Here is a 6,998-nt window from a genome sequence, read left to right as displayed (position 1 = left end):
TTCTATCACTTGCAAACAGAGAACCAGTAACATGTGTTGTCTATAATTTGTTTCGCTTTGCCTCAACCTGTATATGTTCGTAAGCATCCATGGTGGTACTTCTTACTCTTCCTAAGGTTATTTTGGTTATAAGTAAATGAAATATATTAGCAAATTAGTTCCTCAAAAAATATGTTATAGCAAACTATCGACCTTATATCTGCATTATGCATCTATGATTTGTATATATGTTAATTTGTGCTCGAAGGAGACTGGGAGGTGTTTCACTATTATGAAATCGGGGTGATTGGCGCATTCATCTTCTACTTCTTCAAGTACAAGAGGCTGATGCCCCTGAAGAGTATAAGCTCTTAGTAGGACGGATTCAACCTTCTATTTGCCTGTTAAGGTACCGCATCAAAAGTCTTGAATTTATGTAAATTAACATTCTTTCAAAGGCTTGCAGTGTACCTAGGGGAATTAAATGGATATATTTTTCTCTTTGCTGTAAATGGGTTATCATAGAAATCTCTATCCTTGCAAATAGTTCACCCTATTAATAAAGGAGCACAAATCATTGTAAGAACATATTCTTTTACTTACTATGATGAGTATATTATAGCTTTCTTCCTATAAATATATAGGAAAGCTATTACCGTGCTCATGCAACATTCCAATTGCTTTTAGATATGAATATTTTGTCATTGCAACACGGGATATAAAATTTACTCTGTTTTTCATTTTTCACATCTGTACATTTTGAGATAGTTGCATACATGTTATTGCTGCACTAGATGAACGAAAGCCGCAAGGTGATCGATCTGCTCCATTTATCATCACGATAGTTGAGCATTTATTCATCTCTCAAATATTTTCTGCTAATAAGTCTTCACATAATCATATTCTCTCTTACTGCTCTTTTAATAAGAGACTTGCTCAGTTGCTCCTCGTAAAAAGGAATGGTTACTGAACCGGCACCGCCTACAACTATAAAAAGCTCCCTGTGTTGCCATCTCTGTATCCCTTCTCCTCGCTGGTACCTGCCCGCTCCATATTGTCCTTCCCCTTTATTTTTATCCTTTCACTGGATGACTCATGGTTGTTAATCTGTTAGGTTAGCTCTTCCTCATGAAAGTTGCTCGACGTTTTGCCTACCCCGGTTTGATTCGATTTTCCTTGGATTTTGCTTGCCGATCACTCAGGTCCCCACCGATCTAATTGGATCACGATTGGATTCTGAGTTCTGCTCGCTCCATCAAGAAGGAAGAAACCACGCTGGACAACCTGCTTGCATTGGTACACAAGCTCTCATCTATTACACTTAATTTTCAGTTTACACTGAAACAACACATGCATCTTCTATTTCCTTAATCTTGATGGTCGTATATATATGTTCCCCTCAAATGTATCCTCTATTTTATTTGTTACATTTGAATTTGATAGCCTGGAATCTTCCATCGAATACAACGATTTCTGTGTATTCGGTTTGCAAAGATGAATAAGGCTGAAAGTTCTGAAAATCATGCTTGGCATTCAGGCTCACACAGTTGTGGACGCGCACGCGTCAGTAACAACCTGTCGCCACTGAAACGAATCAATCTGCTTCTTTCCTGTAACCCTTGCCGGCGTGCACAACTAAGAAATACAGGTTAGTTAGGGTCAATATGTCCCTTCAAATCTTCTACTATTATACTGCCGGTATACATATCGACTTATTGAATTGCCATGTGCTTCATGCTGATCACACTGCATGTCTACATTATATAGATCAGAATTACATGGACTAAGGGTTGTAGCTTGCAAGGAGTAACATTAAATTTGGATAGGTACGAATTACAGAGAATCAGGGCACATCATGGATCAAGGGTTATAATATGTATGAACGTGTTTGATTGATCTACGTGCTCTGAGTGGTGTGCTGCAGTCTCCAGCTCATCTGATTTGTATGTCTGATCAGCTGCAATGCATCATTGCCTCCTCTGGTCATCATTGTTTGCCCGTAGATGCTGCTTCTTCAGTTTTACTTCTATTCGTTTCCAACCTGGAATTTCTTTCCTGGACGCATAGTCATGGAGCTCCTCTCATTTTATACATTCTTTCATCTCTGCTTTTAGCAACGCCTCAACTTTCAAGTAAGAACATCTATATTATGGAATAAGGCTATGGATTATGAATTATCATGTTACTGTAATATGTTAAGAGTTTTCCTGCGAAGGTATTAGTTCGAAATGTTCTAATGTTCTTCCATCCTATCTTACATATTACCTAATTTTAGTTTAGCTTTTCCTACTGCTTTCTGGGAAGTCATTGTTCATATTACATGCACATAACTATGACATTGAACTTATTATCTTTGGATTTAAGATCAAAAGCAGAACCTAAGTTTACAATTTTTTCGTGCAGTTGGATTCAAAGGACGTGATCTGTGCCTACCGAGAAGACATGTTTATGAACCGTTTGCTGATGTCCTATTCTGTAATAGGATGATTTGTGCAGATTAAGAAAGCGTTCCTATATGGCATCTCTTTGCCTAATAGACACTGCTATAGTCAAAACAATTGTTGCCTAACCAAATTTCACCGGTGAAGGTCTTCATACTGTTGGAATTATATAAGATTTTTTCTATTAATGTATATTTATCATGTGTTCTAATTTTATTCTCTTAATGTATATGAATTACTGTTGCGTTGCATCAAAGCTTTCATAAAACTATGCATATGAATTGTTATTATATACATCTCTAAAAAAAATCCCGCCGCAAGGCTAGGATGGTTTTCTAATTAGCAATCCCTGCCATATGATGCTCTTATGTATTATATGATTAAGGAGAATTTTCCAGGATGTAGCATAGATGATAAACTTATGGCGTCATCTGCAATATAGTGTGTGATGATTGTTTGGTTTAGCTTAATCATTTCCATGCTGTCAAGCTTTGGCTTTTGGCTGATGATAAATATTACTATGATGCAGGCAGTACCTGGAAGTATTCTGGCAGCTGTGAATCGAGTGCGAGGTCTTCCTTAGGTACCCCTGCATTACTACCTTCTCAGCTGGTGTTAGGTCATGTTTGGAAACTCTCACAGCCACTACTCTGTTTAATTGATGTGTACTTACAGTTAAGGGAAGGAACATGTAGCTTACAGTTGACCTTCCCTAACCTTATGGGTGTTATTGTGCAGAGTTGATAACTCTATCGGATGCACCAAAGCTCAATGTATTACAATTTAAAAGAGGCAGCAAGCAGAGATTTATGTATAGGGTTTAGGATTCATCTAATTACTTGATGTATATATATATATATATAGTTTTCTATTTTTCTGTTTTGCTAGCTTACATTGCTCTGTTTCTATATGTTCCGTTCTTTTCACAGCCCTCCTTTTGTTTTCTGATATAGTGAGATGGTTTTCTTCAATATCACTGTGTTATACTGATTTGTTCCCTTTCTTATCTCTGTCTACCAGGTTGTTCTCTGTAGGGCCTTATCTTCATGTATGGTTCCTATTACGAGCTTAACTCGCTGGCACCAGCTGAAGAGCTTATCCGTCCAAGAGACCAGGAGTGGATGCGTTTTGGGATCATCCTGGTTGTGTATTCTGATCGGTTGAATATGGTAAGTTTGTCAAGGTTCTTTACTATTTAGATTGTATGTTTTAGCAAAATCTAATTTAATTGAAACTTTACTACATGTGTAGAACATCAATCCATGTCCGACGCAGCCCTGCTCACTTGCAGAGATTGATACCTCTGATCGTGTGTTATAAGTCATAACAAGTACACCAGTCAGTTAAAAAAAGCAAATACATTAGTTAGGCACAAAATCCCATTCCCAAGATATATTTCCATCATGCCAGGTTTTGCAGTGTGTCTATGTCCATAATGAATATGCTATTGCTTTCAAACTTCTATCCCAGAGATTTATTCCCTTTGTTTTTTGAACATAGCAAACTACCGCAGAAGGTGCTACAAGAATTTATCGACCAAACTCAGTGTAAATATAGGTTCTCCCGTTACACTGACACTTTTCAGGAAGACATTTACCTTGAAATAATTCAGATAGGACTACGACACCAAACTCAGTGCAGGTTTCTTTTTTTCGGAGATAATAAAAAACATCAATAAGATAAATCTACTTTTTCTTTTTAGCTTAGTTTTAACTTTTAACACCACAGTTGTAAAGTAGTTTCGTTGAAACTGTTTCAAATATTTTGCTTTCTTTTATAGTCAGATTCAGTATATAAGCGAATAATTTTCTACTAATTTTCTAAAAAAATTCATCACTTAGTTTTTCATTAGGGAATGGAAGTCACTCTTCACTAACTAAGATGATTGGATTACCAGGTCTATATGCAATTAAAAAGTCTATACTGCTTACCAGGTTAGTAATGTTATGCTGTTATCCAAACTATTGTCTCCTTTAGGTTTATTTTGTCTCCTTAGGTGGAAAGCATGGTGTCTACTTATATGTTTTGTTCCCAATTTTGTATCGCGTGAGATAATTAATCGAGTTTGGATAGTGAGTTCTTTGGATCTGACAGTACTCAAAACCAGTGTGGGATCTGGGATGATTATTTTGTCTCTTTGTCGCAAATGTTGGAGACTCCCGGGATGATTATTTTGTTATTAATAGACCTTTCTTAAGGTCTTAAATGTTTTCCTTTGTTTTCTTAAGTCTTTACCCCGTAGAAACATTTCTTCTTTCATGATAAACTATGCAATAACCTAATGAAGATTTGACATACTTTGATGGGTAACATATGCACCGGGAATTACATTAGAGAAAATACTGTGTAACTATTCTGTTTCTCTTCAAATTGTAAGAACCATACTCAGCTTGGTTTCTTCATGACTGTAGGACGTGGTATGGATGGATGAAGGCATAGAACAGGCGCATCCCAGCCTTCTCTTACCCAAATCTGTGAGGCAAGCATCCTTCCATCGTTTTATGGATTGAAGAAGGCGCACAATGAGATCGTCCACCCTTCTCTTACCCGGATCAGCCAAGGGAGCATCCTTCCATGACAACGGCCAAATCATGTACCGATGTACGGAGTCAGTTTGCTCTTCCTCCACTTGTGTTTTCAATCTTTGTGTACACTAATGGAACTGGTTCATGTGCAATATTAATTATCAGCGGCTGATTTTCTATTTGAGTAGACTTGATATTGTATATATTGCTAATCAGTGCTATGTATGCATGTGCTTCACAATTTTTAGACAATATTGTAAATTTTCAAATAAAGTGACAAAGGATGGAATCGAGGTAGGGACAGCGCATTATTTGTTTTCATTGTTTGTGCTTACCAATTTAAAAAATTATCCTGATTGCTTTAGACTCATTGTGAGCATATGATGCTTACATCAAAATGCCTAATAACCTGACAGCATCTGTAAATCTGTTACAGCAAAGAATGCTCTGATTACAGCTCTAATGTTGTCGATGTTGTTGTCGACATAGGGCTTCTCGAGGGGCGTCGTGTACGTCTAGCTCAACACATTCGCCTCATGGGTTATCGTGATGGAGCTGAGAAGCGGCTGAGCCTCACTCTCCAAAGATACAAGAGATGTGGTGAACTGCGTAATGTATTATTCATAGCTCATGATTATACTATTTGGGGTCTGCTTGATTATGCACCGTTGGCCTGTTGTTAAACTTTTTTACTCAACTTATGGCCTTTCTGAAGTGTTTTTTAAAGATATTGTGTTTAGACTGCACTCTCCTATAATTTGTGCTTAATATCTCCTTGAGTTCTATTCCATTTTCTGTTGAATTAACAAAATCACTCACTTATATAGTAATAGATTTTAATTTGCAGCTATGACATCGTGGGAACCATTTAAATTCAATCGTGTTTAGTTCTCCGTGGCCACTAAATTATTGGTGGATTATATATTTTAAAACGGATTTTCTAATAAACCGATTAATCTAAAAAGATATGGTCAATCTGTGGCGGTCAATCGTTCGAAAGTGAGTGGGACATGCTGCCGATGCCATTGCCTCAGTTTGAAAGTGAGGTCAATCCATTCGAAAGTGCGCGGGGATACGCTGCCGATGCCATCGCCTCAGTTTGAAAGTGAGGAAACTTGAAGTAAACAAACATCGGCTTTAGTTATAGAAGATTTTAGAAGCTTTGCCATCTTCCTGCATGTCGCCACCATGGCGTCTCCCTCCACAACATCTCCCTGTAGCTGCGTGCCTTCATGGAACGGCTGACCACCGCCTGATGCGTCGCCGCCCTCGTGTCAAGCGGCTCCTCGAAGAGGATGATCTGACATTTCTTTAAAATTTCCTACTGTTATCTTAGGATTCTTAAATGTTCAATATGGTTTGTCCTCTATCAAGTGTTAGGTAAGCCTTGTGGCGAGCAACGGATGTCGTGGATGGGTGGAGGGAATGGAGGGAGGTGGTTGAGAGATAGGTTAAGAGGAAGAGCCGTTTTAACGCAAATCGCGATGGATGTGAGGGGTATCAGCTGAGAATAGTGATGGAAATTGTTTATCGGTTAAGGGGCTTAAAATCTCAAACCGACTTCTTGCAATAGTAATTATCCTTTTATGCTTATTTTGTGATGCTACCTTTTTTGGTACAATAACCATAATATGGTGGAGCAGCTTATACAAAGCATAATAGCTGAAAAAATAGTGTGATAGCGTAATAAATTGTCATATCTTCCTGCAACACCTCGATGGAATAGTGTTTCTGTGATATACCAAACCAGTGATTTTTTTTGGCTAATTCTTAATATTAAAATAAGCTAAAACTTATGATATTAATCCTGACCTAATTCCGCCGTTTGCGCGATAGCGCAACCGGTCATCTAGTTAACATAACTCCTCTAGGAACGTTGGCTGGATTGCATGCGATTCCTATGTATGGCATCCATTTTATTTTATACATGCATGTCCGCTAATCCAAGTAAGACACGGATCCGTAAAGTTTTTTTTTTTTAAATTCGGCCATGTGTATAGTCCCGGCAGAAAAGGTATGTGTGCCTGGCCCGTTAGTTTCCTTTTAAATTGAC

General features: G+C 37.8%; 1 long non-coding RNA gene across 3 annotated transcripts; it reads left to right on the top strand.

Moving 5' to 3' along the window:
- Nucleotides 1–235: 235 nt before the first annotated feature.
- On the top strand, nt 236–5,646 carry LOC127330131 (uncharacterized). Of its 3 annotated transcripts, XR_011750926.1 has the most exons (9): nt 236–1,015; nt 1,182–1,275; nt 1,517–1,627; nt 2,383–2,567; nt 2,950–3,003; nt 3,441–3,589; nt 4,318–4,354; nt 4,832–5,021; nt 5,435–5,646. It is a non-coding gene; the product is annotated as an uncharacterized lncRNA (long non-coding RNA). The 3 variants fall into 3 exon arrangements; XR_011750925.1 differs by lacking the exon at nt 5,435–5,646 and having other exon boundaries at nt 4,832–5,238; XR_011750927.1 differs by lacking the exons at nt 4,318–4,354; nt 5,435–5,646 and having other exon boundaries at nt 4,832–5,238.
- Nucleotides 5,647–6,998: the final 1,352 nt, after the last annotated feature.

The sequence above is a fragment of the Lolium perenne genome, chromosome 2 (genome assembly GCF_019359855.2).
Source record: "Lolium perenne isolate Kyuss_39 chromosome 2, Kyuss_2.0, whole genome shotgun sequence".
NCBI lineage: Eukaryota > Viridiplantae > Streptophyta > Magnoliopsida > Poales > Poaceae > Lolium > Lolium perenne.
This window is presented reverse-complemented; position numbering and strand designations above follow the sequence as displayed.